Below are 15,784 nucleotides of genomic sequence, written 5' to 3' on the forward strand. Positions count from 1 at the left end.
GTTTAAATGAGTACATCTAGGCCAATATCTCAAAAGCTCAGCAGTTTACAGACGTAAGAATTGTATTTAGAATCTACTTTAAAAAGAAACAAACACGTAATTTTTGTTTTCGGAAAATCCACTTAACATGGGGGAGGGGGGGGGGTGAATGGCCGTGAAAAGTGAGGCCGATTCTTAAAACGAGTATATCAAGGTTATATCTAAAAAAAGTAATGCTTTATAGACGTGAACATTGGTATTTGGAATCTCCTGTAAAAGTAAAGAAACACGCAAAATTTGTTTTCGGAAAATCCACTTAAGGTGAAGTGAAAACGGGGGTGATATTTTAAACTTTAGCATACCTACAATCTATCTCAAAAGCTTAAAATCTTACAGACGTGAAAAGTGGTAGTTTTAATTTATTTTAAAAATAAAGGAACACCTATCCTTTAGTTTCCGAAAAAAGCACTAAGTGGTTGGGGGTGGGGTAAAAGAACTGAAAAAGGGTTTGAATTATTTTTATTAGCATGCTGATATCTCAAAATCTGAACATGTTCCAGAGGCTAAAATTGGTATGTAGAATTTCATGAAAAATAAAGGAACATGCTTTGTTTCCGGAAAATCCCCTTAAGGAGCTAATCGGGCGCTTGAAAAGGAGTGAAATAGGGGTTGAAGTATTTTTATTATGATACTTATCTATATAAATAAAATCGTAACGACCGTGTGTCTGTACATTGACTATTTAGTACAGTTATCGGTTTCAGGTGTAATAATGACCATCTGTCTATTTTAACTTTCGTTTCCTTGTATTTAACCCTCTCTCCAAAATCAAGATTGCGGCACAATCTGCCAGACGAGGTATAAAATCTAAATTTTGGAAAATTATAGATTTAGCCTTTAACCAACGGAAAAATTCCAATATGTTTAAAATTTTCATGTTTAACTCCCGGAAAATATCGAAATATGAAGGCAATTTTAATGACTTGCAGACCTTCGTTTCGATGTAATTCATGGCTAAACGGTAAGTCGTATCACAAAACGGATTGCACAACCTCTGTTCAATTTGGAGTGACCTACAACTTTGGTCCTATGACTTTTTGTCGTATCTCTATCTCTTATAGTTAAATGTGGCTTGTTTCTCGACTGTACGTAAATGTTTCAGTTTGTATAATTCATAGATTTACACATTTATAGGAAAGACAGAATCATGAAATTCGGCACGAACTTTGGCCCGCCCAGTAGCCATATGTGAGCCAAATACTATGTTTCTAGCTGTCACATAAGTATCCAAAAAGTAATGCAATGTGTGAAAACGTTACGAAATTTCGCCCTATTCAAAGTTTCTAACTCAATCTAACCCGTAAATAGAAGAGATACAAGAAAATGTTATGGGATCAACCATTTAACCGATAAATGTGGCGTCTGATGCTGCACTTCGTTTGTCGATATAACCTATCGTTTAACAGCAGTTAATCTGTAAATGAAGGTCTCCAATATTGTAAACGTGCATGTACTTCGTATGTCGATCTATAAGTCAATTTGTAGCAAACAGGAAGGAGTATGTCTGCAGTAGCCTTATGTGAGCCAAATACTATGTTTCTAGCTGTCACATCCTTTACAAATCGGGACTGTCAAGAGGAGGGCGACTGCTATTTAATCAATATTCCCCACATCGACTTTGACTAGCAGGTCCTTCTCCCATTCCTGTGTAACTGGCATTAGTAAGGAGGCCGGCATTGTAATGAATAATTCCCTTCTCAATTTGACTGGCAGAAGACAAGGGAGCATGCAGTTTTCTTCAAAACTCCCCTACCCGATTGTGTCTGGAAGTAGGAAAGGGGGCCTGCTATTGTAACGAAAGCTCCCCAAATCGATTGTGACCGCACAGTAGACAAGGGGGCATTCTCCGGAACTCGCACTTTACATTGGAAACCGGGGACCTCCCCATGTTGTTTCTTGGATAACGCTGTGAGATATGCAATTTAAAAAAAAGTCTTATTCACAGCCTGTACAGTAATTTACTTCGATATCCGTATACAATGTAGAATACCGTAGCGAAGCACGGGCACATTTGCTAGTCATAATAATATATGGCGGATTAATTAATTTTATTAATTTGTATGGTAGAATTACCTCCACTTTAAGAAGTAATGCCTGTATGTTTTTTGGGCATGTCTACGTCGAGCATAATAGACGTTAGCGATGTGGATCTGCGCGGTGTATAGCGTGTCTCCCTAGTGTGGTTCCCACTCCACACGGGCCACTCCTCGGCGCCTTGTGGCTCCTCCAGGGATTTTTCCGAAACCTTCTCCGTGTGAAACATCTTCTGGGAAGACCTTATATCCATACTGTTCTGGAATAATAATAATAATAATAATAATAATAATAATAATAATAATAATAATAAAACCGGGCGAGTTGGCCGTGCGGTCAGGGGCATGCGGCTGTGAGCTTGAATCCGGGAGATGGTGGATTCGAATCCCACTGTCGGCAGCCCTCAAGATGGTTGTCCGTGGTTTCCCATTCTCACACCAGGCAAATGCTGGGGCTGTACCTTAATTAAGGCCACGGTCGCTTCCTTCCGACTCTTAGGCCTTTCCTATACCATCGTCGCCATAAGACTTGTCTGTGTCGGTGCGACGTTAAGCAACTAACAAATAATAATACGGATGAAAACCCACGTGCATCACCCAAGAACAAGAATGACTCACTATGCCCCGTTCTGTTGAGGGTCGAGGACTTACAGACACAGATAAATTGCATATCGCACAGATCTAAGACCTTACTCTAAAGCGGGGAGAAGAAAAAAACCATTTTTCACTTTGTGAAAATCACATGATCATAAATATGTGTCCTGGTCATGGGCATCCGTCAACGGCTGCTAATTTCAGATGACAACCAGCCATAAAAATTAAATAACTGGAAAGGAGGTTCAACCTATTCAATACTCAAAGGAAAGAAACGTAGCAATCACATTTCTATTTAAATGGGACCGGTTTCGACCTTAGTCTAAGTCATCATCAGCCATAAAAACATATAAAATGTTTATGAATGTTGGAGGTCAGTTCCACACTCTGTTAGGCACAAAGACACGACACCACATTCTGTCCTGCATAAAGTCACAACACTACTAATCAACATACGAAGATCAAAAAGGCTTGAATTCGCAGACGAATAGATCTGTAGTAGAAAGCCGCCAACTCCCGGTGACCAGCGCGGCACACTCAAGGTCACGCGCTGCGGCCAAACACCAAAGTAGAGTGGAGAACGTTTCTAAGGTCCAGAACCTGTCACGGCTGCGGGAAGCCAATTAGGTATATAAAAATATACGACGCCAATTAGTGCAACTGAATGAGCACCCGTACTATCTTATCTTTCCTCATTACCATCTAACTTCAATTTCTTTTATTCTTTCTCTTATTTCACTATCACTCTTCCTCGTTTAATTTATTCTCCTCTTTTAAATTTTTGTCTTGCGCCAACTTCGACTACTTCAATCATAACCTAATTTTTTTTTTCCTTAAAAAATAGCGCACTGTGCATATAAGTTTTCATTTGTTTTCCGATATTGCGCTTTTTACTACATTTTTTCTTCTCTCTACAATTGTTTTTTCAAGTCAACTGTTTACCAAGAACTTATCTGGAGTACGGGTGCTCATTCAGTTGCACTAATTGGCGTCGTATATTTTTATATACCTAATTGGCTTCCCGCAGCCGTGACAGGTTCTGGACCTTAGAAACGTTCTCCACTCTACTTTGGTGTTTGGCCGCAGCGCGTGACCTTGAGTGTGCCGCGCTGGTCACCGGGAGTTGGCGGCTTTCTACTACAGATCTATTCGTCTGCGAATTCAAGCCTTTTTGATCTTCGTATGTTGATTAGTAGTGTTGTGACTTTATGCAGGACAGAATGTGGTGTCGTGTCTTTGTGCCTAACAGAGTGTGGAACTGACCTCCAACATTCATAAACATTTTATATGTTTTTATGGCTGATGATGACTTAGACTAAGGTCGAAACCGGTCCCATTTAAATAGAAATGTGATTGCTACGTTTCTTTCCTTTGAGTATTGAATAGGTTGAACCTCCTTTCCAGTTATTTAATTTTTAACATCAATAATTTCAATACGGAACAATGAAATTTTTATCTTTAAATTTTTATCTTTAAACCAGCCATAAGACATAGCCTGCACGGTTGCTACGTAACAATACCTTACACCACTGCCTCCACGGTTGCTATGGTTACACATTTTGTCGCGTTACGTTACACAAATCCCCCAGCCATAAGACATCCACATCAGTTGGATCACGTGAGCATACTCGGAGACAGAAGCTTTAACATTGTAAAACTCTAAATGTTTGAAAGAAATCATTACCATGAGTACGAATTATAGAAACCAATAAATTGCGTGGAATCCAATTTTACCCAATCAACCAAATTCTATTTTGATCTATGGTATCTATTGTCATCCTCCTAACGTGAATTGGTGCTCGACATTTTGAAGATCCATATATTTTAACTGGTCAAGTCCTAGTTTATTGTAACTAGGAACTACAGATGCTCCAGAACATATCACCTCTGGATGCCAACTAGTAGCAAACGCGGACTACAGATATAGGCACGATCAAGTAGCAAAAATAATGTCCGACTTCTTGACTCAATAGTCAGCTTTGAGGCCTTTGGTTCGGACGGTTCCGGGTTCAATTCCCGGCCGAGGATTTTAATCGCTTCTGAGTAATTCTTCTGAATCAGGGACTGGGTATTTGGGTCTATCCCAGCATTCTCCTCTTCATATTCAGGCAACACACCACACGACCAACCGTCAGAGAAACACGATAGTGATTACATCCCTCCATATTAGGATTGGCGTGAGGAAGGTTATCCGGCCATAAAACAGGGCCAAATCCACATGTGTTACACAGTTCTCCCTCGCGACCCCAAAACAAAGTGGTAGAAGGAGAAGTAGCAGAAACTGGCTCATCACTGAGTACTCAACAGCATCAGTCCTTGAATGTCCGAGTACACTGATTTGTCAAGCATGCGATGGTCCTATTCCAACGATATTGCAGAAGACTCTTAAATCTCAGTCTACACCCTCTCAACTACGTAGAACTTCAAAAATGAATCATAATAACCACTTGTCACATTGTCCATTATTATTATTATTATTATTATTATTATTATTATTATTATTATTATTATTATTATTATTATCATTATCATATTGTTTCGGTCTCTCAAGGAATTTGTGGTGAGGGTGAGGGGGTTGCCGACCGTGGCCTACCCCTATACTAGGAACTGTCCCGTTATTCGCCTTAGTGCAGGAAAACCACAAAAAACCATTCTCAGGACAGTGGACGGTGGAGACCAGCCCCTCCCCGTCTCCCGAATGCAGTGGCGTAGAGCCGAGGCCACCGCTCCTCTGCTCGATTGGTCGGTCGAAGTGCAGAACTGTCGAACCACGGACCAGACCGAAGCCTAGTCTACAACCGCCGACGAAAAAGAGCTCTGCATTCGGGAAACAGTGTCCTGTCCTGAGAATGGTTTTCCATGGTTTCCCATTCTTCTCACTAACGTAACTGCTGGGAGAGTTCCTTTCATAGGCCACGGCCAGTCACCTCAAGTTACCTCTACAGATCAAGCGAGTATGGCTTTTAGTGCCGGAAGTGTCCGAGGACAAGTTCGGCTCGCCAGGTGCAGGTCTTTTGATTTGACTCCCGCAGATGACCTGCGCGTCGTGATGAAGATGGAATGATGATGAAGACGACACATACACCCAGCCCCCGTGCCAGTGAAATTAACCAATTATGGTTAAAATTTCCGACCCTACCGGGAATCGAACTCGGGACCCCTGTGACCAAAGGCCAGCACGCTAACCATTTAGCAATGTAGCCGGATAGCGAGTGGGTAAAAATGCCTGAAATGAGGACAGCTTCCTACTTTTTTTTTTTTTGCTAGTTGCTTTACGTCGCACCGACACAGATAGGTTTTATGGCGACGATGGGACAGGGAAGGGCTAGAGTGGGAAGGAAGCGGCCGTGGCCTTAATTAAGGTACAGCCCCAGCAATTGCCTGGTGTGAAAATGGGAAACCACGGAAAACCATTTTCAGGGCTGCCGACAGTGGGGTTCGAACCTACTATCTCCCGAATACTGGATACTGGCCGCACTTAAGCGACTGCAGTTATGGAGCTCGCTGACAGCTTTCTACAAATAAACAATGTTTAGATAAAACATCGATTCAAATATGCTGTTATTCGTGTCCCGTTTTGTATTTATTTTAGAAATCTGGTCTCCCTAAATTAGGGCGCAACTTAAAAAAGTACGGTAGCGATGGTACCGTAACGGCCTGATTTTACAATACACTTTCAACTACGTCAGAATTGCTATTGCGTGCGAGGAAAGCAGAGGGAGACAAGGCAGTGTTCAAATCAATGGCCACCTAACTAATGTCCGGCTCCATGGCTAAATGGTTAGCGTGCTGGCCTTTGGCCACAGGGCCCGGGTTCGATTCCCGGTAGGGTCGGGAATTTTAACCATGATTGGTTAATTTCGCAGGCACGAGGGCTGGGTATATGTGTCGTCTTCATCATCATTCCATCTTCATCACGACGCGTAGGTCGTCTGCGGGCGTCAAATCAAAAGACCTGCACCTGGCGAGCCGAACATGTCCTCTGACACTCCCGGCAATAAAAGGCATACGCCATTTCATTTCATTACCTAACTAATAACGTGATCTGGTTATTGAATAATTTCTCATTAAAATCCTACTGGTTTGTTCTCTTAAAAAGACAATCACTGCCACTCACCCATTTCTACAACATCGACATAAACTGTGAAAAACAATACGAGGCTCTCGTCACAATAGCCTTCAGGTGAGTAGAAGGATGATTGAATTATGGTATTTCTTAAGTTAGGCTATATTCTTTCTTTGGAAGTAATACATCGGTCTGTTAAAATCAATCTTGTATCACAAGAAAACATATTAACATCCATGATTCATAGGAAATCACAGTATAGTGTATTTATACACATAAAATCGATTTTCTGTGTGTGCTTTTGGAATTTGAACTTGATACGGTACCGGAGCTTGGTTTTTATGGATTATAGGCTATGACAAATGTCGGGTTCACTTTAATATCTGTTTGTTTCATCACAGAAAGACGGATATGTTTTTTATTAAGCTGTTTACAGTTAGGTTAAGGACGAGTAGGATCTTAGCTATATACTGTTCAAAATGATCCAGAAGGAGGGAGTTTCAGAGGAAGTCAATCAATCAATACTGATCTGCATTTAGGGCAGTCGCCCAGGTGGCAGATTCCCTATCTGTTGTTTTCCTAGCTTTTTCCTAAATGATTTCAAAGGAATTGGAAATTTATTGAACAACTCCCTTGGTAAGTTACCGGTATTTCAATCCCTAACTCCCCTTCCCATAAATGAATATTTGCCCCAGTTTGTCCTCTTGAATTCCAAATTTATCTTCTGTTGTGATCTTTCCTACTTTTATAAACGCCACTCAAACTTATTCGTCTACTAATGTCATTCCACGCCATCTCTCCGCTGACAGCCCGGAACATACCACTTAGTCGAGCAGCTCTCCTTCTTTTTCTCAATTCTTCCCAGCCCAAACTTTGCAACATTTTTGTAACTCTACTCTTTTGTCGGAAATCACCCAGAACAAATCGAGCTGCTTTTCTTTGAATTTTTTCCAGTTCTTGAATCAGGTAATCCTGGTGAGGGTACCATACACTGGAACCATACTCTAGTTGGGGTCTTACCAGAGACTTATATGCTCTCTCCTTTACATCCTTACTACAACCCCTAAATACTCTCATAACCATGTGCAGAGATCTGTAACCTTTATTTACAATCCCATTTATGTGATTACCCCAATGAAGATCTTTCCTTATATTAACACCCACATACTTACAATGATCCCCAAAAGGAACTTTCTCCCCATCAACGCAGTAATTAAAACTCAGAAGACTTTTCCTATTTGTGAAACTCACAACCCGACTTTTAACCCCGTTTATTGTTTGCTGTCCATCTCACAACATTTTCAAAGTCACGTTGCAGTTGCTCACAATCTTGTAATGTAATACTCTATAGAGAATAACATCATCTGCAAACAGCCTTACCTCCGATTCCACTCCTTTACTCATATCATTTATATATATAAGAAAACATAAAGGTCCAATAATACTGACTTGAGGAATTCCCCTCTTAATTATTACAGGGTCAGATAAAGCTTCGCCTACTCTAATTCTCCGAGATCTATTTTCTAGAAATATAGCAACCCATTCAGTCACTCTTTTGTCTAGTCCAATTGCACTCATTTTTACCAGTAGTCTCCCATGATCCACCCTATCAAATGTTTTAGACAAGTCAATCGCGATACAGTCCATTTGACCTCCTGAATCCAGGATATCTGCTATATCTTGCTGGAATCCTACAAGTTGAGCTTCAGTGAAAACCGAACTGCCTTCTATCGAACCAGTTATTAATTTCACAAACATGTCTAATATAATCAGAAAGAATGCCTTCCCAGAGCTTACATACAATCCATGTCAAACTTACTGGCCTGTCATTTTCAGCTTTATGTCTTATCACCATTTCCTTTATACACAGGGCTTACTACAGCAACTCTCCATTCATCTGGTATAGCTCCTCTGACCAAACAATAATCAAATAAGTACTTCAGATATGGTACTATATCCCAACCCATTGTCTTTAGTATAACCCCAGAAATCTTATCAATTCCAGCCGCTTTTCTAGTTTTCAACTTTTGTATCTTATTGTAAATATCATTGTTATAATATGTAACTTTTAATACTTCTTTAGCCTTAGTCACCTCCTCTATCAGGACATTATCCTTGTAACCAACAATCTTTACATACTGTTGACTGAATACTTCTGCCTTTTGAAGATCCTCACATACACACTCCCCTTGTTCATTAATTATTCCTGGAATGTCCTTCTTGGAACCTGTTTCTGCCTTAAAATATGAAACTCTATTAGGCCTATCTCTCTTATGGTTGAATTTAAGGGACACCCTCCCCCATCCCCCCTCCCCACGAAATTTTTTATTTAGAATCTTACTTACAAACCTTTGAAGTTCAAAAATCGAATTATCCAGGTGACATTTTAAAGGTTTTGTACATGTGTGTGTACTTCTGAATATTAACTGATGCTTGAATTTTCTGATCCGTATGTAAGGAAAGAAAGGCCCGGACACAAAGAGAACCAAATGCGTTGATGTCTCAGTTTATATTATCAACATAATCTAAACAATTTTAGCCCATGTCTAATGCTGTCGGAAACGTTATTTGTCTCCTTTATCTCCTGCTCATTATCGGCCTTTGCGACATACGGAAGGGCAGAAAAGTGGATGCTTGGAAAGCTGTAGTTACTCTATCCAACATACTTACCAAACCAATAGGACCGAAAACATTAAACCACTATCAAAACAGTCATCTCCATACAGGCCACGAAGGCCCTTGGAGGGGTGGAAGGTAAAGGCTTCCACTGTCCGTAACCTCGGCACTTGATGGGGTAGAGTGGTTAGCTCTACGCCCGGCCGCCTTTGCCGCCAGGAATTAACCTGGTACTCATTTTTGGTGTAAGCTGAGTGAACTTCAGGGCCATATGCACCTCCGGAGTGGAAATCTCGTTTCTTAAATTTTACGACTTCCTGACGGGGATCGAACCCACATCCTTCCGGGCGAATCGAGCACGCCTTTACCGCCTCGGCCAGGCAGTCTCTTTAAACCACTATCTGGATATTTAAAATTCCTAGTTCTGTGTATAATTTTGTAGCATATTACTACTACTCAATGAACGGTCGACAAAAACAGCATGCACTTCTGAATATCCCGGGTAAACAGCTATAGCACTGTAATGTAACTGGAAAAAGTATGAAAGCTGGAGTACTGCAATCATTCGAGTTTTCCACATATTAGTTTCATACATTTTTCTTACGAAAATGAAAAAAATGAAGATCCACAGCCTGTTTCCAGTCATTCGACCGGGTCAGGAATGAAACTGACGAGGCCCCCATCTTGCGGCGAGGATAGGAATTGTGCCGGCTGCCGAAGCCTGTCGCACTCCTCTGGGGCGCAGTAGCGTAGCCAGAATCGGTCGATGGCGGGAGTTATAGTTACAAAGTGATGGTAGAACACAATTGATGTGACACTGATACAAGTGAATTACAGATCTGTTGGTTCTCGCCTCTCAATGTTTATTTCGTTTATTATATATTGTCACTTTCTGTTTATTTTATTTTTATAAAAGTCCATGGGGGGGGGGGAGGGATTTCTAATCCCCTGGTTACGCCCTCGCTGGGGCAATGATTAATTACTGACAGATGAAATGATTAGAGTGTGTTGATGAAATGAAAAATGACAGGGATAACCGGAGTACCCACATGTAGTGACCGGGGTTTGAACCACGGAACCCAGCGGTGAGAGACTGGCGCGCTGCCGTCTGAGCCACGGAGGCTCTCTTTTACGAAAGTGACTTAAATTAACAGATCAAAGAAAATTTCATGCTGGCCAGAATGAGTTATCATACTGGACACCGCCTGCTGGAAATGTGTACATACGATACAGTATACTTAATATATTTCTACCGGGCGAGTTGGCCGTGCGGTTAGGGCCGCGTAGCTGTGAGCTTGCATCCGGGGGATAGTGGGTTCGAACCCCACTATCGGCAGTCCTGAAGATGGTTTTCCGGGGTTTCCCATTTTCACACCAGGCAAATGCTGGGGTTGTACCTTAATTAAGGCGACGGCCACTTCCTTCCCACTCCTAGGCCTTTCCTATCCCATCGTCGCAGTAAGACCTATCTGTGTCGGTGCGACGTTATTGTAAATATATATATACATAATTATATTTCTCTGAGTGAGGTTTGTTGTGTTGTGGTTACTAGGTGAATTTATTTGGAAGTATGCAGAATTGTTTTTCCATACTCTTTGCAGGAAAAGGAATATTTCACCGGCAATGTTTTTTGATGGAAACAATCTTTCAGCACTTTCGTAGAAACAGACAATTTCCAGCAAAGAGAATGATTTCCAGGTTCTGAGCAAAGAATAAGGGAATCTAAGAGCGTGTGGCGAGAGCATTCTTATCCACAACCACCTGCAACACGATTCATGCAGCTATCGCCAGCACCGCGAGCAGTCACAATTTAGTGCCTTGAATCAAAATGGCGTGGAAATATATATTGTAATCGTGCACCTATTATTAATAGTGGTAGGATAGATCAGAGTGAAGTGCAGTAATGTAATGAAGTCTGATGCTGTATTAATCTGTGCTTAAACGTCATGTTTCTATGTTTTAAACAAAGACGAATATTATCTTTGGCCGTGTTGTGTGCCTAGACGTAGGTCTAAATCCAACGGCAGTCTAGGCCAACGACAAACAGTTATCCATTTAGGTTTCTACAGGTATAACTATTGAAAGATATATTTATATCATATTTTCAAGCATATTAATTTTAGTCATTTCATCGTATTTACGTTGAAGAAGAAATCGCAATTCTCTAATTGGCTTGAAATACGATTATTTCGTGTTGCTGTGTTTAGATACGGTATTTCTGTCCACCCTGCATTAATGTGTAACTCAAATGTTGAGTGTGACGAATTCGTAGTTTACTGTGACATTTCTTGTGATTATCCAGTTCTGTAGGTAACGAGGGGCACAGGCGGTGAAATAGTACTTGTGTCAGGGCTTGTGTTTGGGGTTGCGTTTGAGGTTATGTGTCAGTTATCGAACTTGAGCGAGCTGTTATGAACCACCCGTCGTGTGTTGTGTCCAAACTACCGTGATCATCATCTCGTATTCCTACAGCATGAGGGAAAATCAACACCAATGGATACTTAACCTAAGCGGTGAGTTTTTATATCTGTACCTTACTAGTTAGATTGCAGTGTACTGGATATTGCTAATGCAAACTACGGTACGTAGATACACTTATGTAAAGGAATCGTCAGTGATTATAGGTCGACGTAAAATGTAGGGTCATCTGCCTGCTGCAGGGGAAAGGGTTGATGTTCATCATGCAAACTGGAGGCCGCCTTGCGATGATAACGAGTGGATTATTTTGTTTTCTTTAACTTTCTTTCTTAATCCGTTTACCCTCCAGGGTTGGCTTAAGACTCAGCGAGGGATCCGCCTCTACCGCCCCAAGGGCACTGTCCTGGAGCGTGAGCCTTTGGGTTGAGGGATACAACTGAGAAGAAGGAGGCAGAGGGAAGGAAGCGGCCGTGGCCTTAAGTTGGGTACCATACCGGCATTTGCCTGGAGGATGACTGAGGTGGGAATCGAACCCCCTCTACGCATTTGACCTCCCGAGGCTGAGTGGACCCTGTTCCAGCGCTCGTACCACTTTTCAAATTTTGTGGCAGAGCCGGGAATTGAACCCGAGCCTCCAGGGATGGCAGCTAATCACACTAACCACGACACAACGGAGGTGTTTTCCTTAACCCTGGTTTAAGTAATGTTGTTTATTATTTGATTATATAATTTGGAAGTCCTGGAGGCTAACCACTAAAAGCAACATTTAAAGTGAAATTTTCTCTGTTTGAAAATATTTAAAGTGAGGAATTCCTTAGGAAAAAAACCCAAATTATTTATATATTAGTTATCACGTAAAGATGTTACTGTGTTAAGTTCTTTTTGTTCAAATGGTTGAAGTTCCTAATTAAATGATTTTCGGACTGCAAAATTCGCCTAAACGTACAAAATATTAAAGGGCAGATTTCTAATTTGTTTTGCATTGTTCAAAACGCGTCGTGTCTGTAGTGATAAACTAATCTCCAAAGCAGCGGCGTAACTGCAGGACCTGCAATGCAGGCGGGCCCGGTCTTTAAAGGGTCCCGCAGACTCGTCGTAAAGAAAAAACACCTAGCCTAAGGTCACTGTGCATGAAAATGGTCTGGGCGGTTTCGTAGAATCAGTCTAAATACTGTAGTTTGTTTTTATAGTTTGTACGTAGAGAAATGGTTGCATCTAGCAGCAGCTTATTGTGTAGAGTGTATCACAGCACAACCGTCTCTCGCAACACGTTCACCAGAAAAGGCCTGCACCAAATGCTTGTCCTGGAAAAGTAAAATTCGTCATTGTTGTAAGTTCTGTTCCTCCGCATGTACCTCGTGTTGGTTTCTTCTCCTCTTCCTCAAATCCCCTGTGTGAACAATTTTCCTGATTACATTTCTATCCTGCAGATTTGGTGATCCTTATTCAGTGAGTTCTTTCTCTACTTGTTTATACCATTTCGATCTCGTACGCTTGATTTGCAGACATTTTTTGTTTGATAAGCAAGTCTGGCGTTGTTCATTCTTTCCAAATGGCTTAAAAATTGAATTCGTCACAGTCTCATTGTATAAGTAAGTCTAGATATTTTAAAATATATTTCCGACTTGGATTTGGGGTAATGTATTACATTTTTAATCCATGGCCCTAAGATTTTTCTCATGTTTTTTTCTTTAATCTCAAATTGTTCCTTTTAAATTTTTATGATGTACATTGAGTGTTTCTCTAGCATAAAGAGCTTCAGGTTGGATCAGTGTTAAGTAATGACGAATTTTACTTTTCCAGGACAAGCAGTTTTTGTTATAGACGTTCTTTGTGCGTTGAAAAACAATTTCCACTTTCTGAATTCTTGAAGTTAGTGATTTATTTTCATTGCCATTTTCAGTGATCCATTCACCTAAATACTTAAATTCCTTTACTCTTGCAATTTTATTCATATCATAACATATCACCTGCATACACCCCAGCGTCAGTAGGTAGGGTCTGACACATCCCACTCTGATGAGTCTAGTGTCAGACCTAAGACGAAACGCTGGTTGATAGAGCAAACGCCTGAAAAGCCTTACATCTAATCTATCGATGGTAAGTTCAGGTGGAGCATTTTTGATATTTTAATATGAGATTTTGAGTCCTATTTTTGCAGCTTGCTCTTCCAGTATAGCAATCTCTTTCTGTGCATCAGAGACGTCTTTGGCAATTGGTGCCATATAATCAGCAAATGCTAGACAGTTTATTTTTGTTCTGCAATGGAAAACATTGTGGATACAACGATGATTTTACTTTCGACAATTGGATATTTCTGCGGTGTCAAATTTGTGGGGCCGTGAGTGATATACGAATTAAACATTACTAAAGATTATTACTAGGGGGAGATTGAGCTCACACTAGAAGCACGAGGTTTCTCAGCAAGCGGGTAGCAATACAGCGCGAGTTCAACTGAAGCGCATGACTTCAGAGGCGAGTTTCCAAAACTGAACAAATACATTCACTTCCATAAAGTTCCCCCGAAGTTTCCGCCGCTTTCAACAGAAAACCGTAGTGACATTTTTCAAATTTAATACATATATTTTCAGAACATGTTAATAAATAGCTTTTTTTTTACAATATGCTTTACGTTGCCCGACACAGATAGGTCTTATGATGACGATGGTGTGGGAAAGGGCTAGGATAGGGAAGGAAGCGGCCGTGGCTTTATTTAAGGTGTGAAAATGGGAAACCAGGGGTAACCGTCTTCAGCACCGCGGAGAGTGGAATTCGAACCCGCTGTCTCCCGAATGCAAGCTAGCAGCTCTGCGCCCCTAACCGTACGGCCAACTCGTTCGGTAGATGAACAGTTTATAAAGAATCTGCCCTAAACGCAGATCAATGATTGATGATTGATTGACTGATTGAATGAACGATAATACGATCAGGTAACTTATGTTATAAGTTAATGTTATACATTATAACATGTACTATTCGTAGCAGACTCATGGCCTACAGGACTTAGTGCGTCGTATTACAATTATATTATTAATTGACCGGCGGCTTTCTAAGCTCCGTTATCTATTGTTCTGTGAAGCAACTTTACTACGTAAGTGAAACCATGTCTCATCAGAGTAAAAAATTAAATGCGAATTAACAATGCTTCGTAAAATCCAATTAGGCTGCAGATATTGACTCATTTACCATCGTCGTAATTCATGGACGGTAGCCATTCTGTCAGGTTTCAAATGTAAAAGTCTAGTAGCCGTATGGGCTGAGGTTTTTGAAACACCTACTTGCTGTGGAATGTGTGAAAGCGGGTTCTTTTGGTGCGTGTTTGAAAAATGAAAACCTACAACCTGTTTTCCAGTCATTGACCGGGTCAGGGATGTAATGAATGAAACATATATAGGCTGTTATTACATTGGGGTCGCCACTCCCAAGGTGATTTATTAATGAGTGATAAATGCTATGAAATGATAATGGAGAGTGTTGCTGGAATGAAAGACGACAGGGAAAACCGGAGTACCCGGAGAAAAACCTGTCCCGCCTCCGCTTTGTCCAGCACAAATCTCACATGGAGTCACCGAGATTTGAACTACGGTATCCAGCGGTGAGAGGCCGACGCGCTACCGTCTGAGCCACGGAGGCTCGTGCGTGTTTGAATGATGTGATAATTCCAGCGAATTTTTCCCTCAGTTAGAATCTCTTGTTTACGCTTAGGAATTTATTAAAAAGACATCTCACACTCTCCGTAGTTGGAACTGGAATGCCAGGAAATGTGTCCTGAAACTGTCTGCACACCTCTCAGTTTTTACATCTATGTCATACATTAAAGCTCTTAATTTGTCGGTTGGCATTTCCGTGGTTTAATTAAGTAAACACAGCTTTCTAATAAACTTATCGCTTGTACGTTTTACTAATGTAATGTATTCCACTCGGCACAGACAAGCGGGCACAGTCTGTCTGCGCACGGAAATGACCAGGCTTGTTCCGCAGGTCACCATGATAGACCTACACCACGCGGCTAATATCT

This window comes from Anabrus simplex, chromosome X (assembly GCF_040414725.1).
Source record: "Anabrus simplex isolate iqAnaSimp1 chromosome X, ASM4041472v1, whole genome shotgun sequence".
In the NCBI taxonomy this organism is placed as follows: Eukaryota; Metazoa; Arthropoda; class Insecta; order Orthoptera; family Tettigoniidae; genus Anabrus; species Anabrus simplex.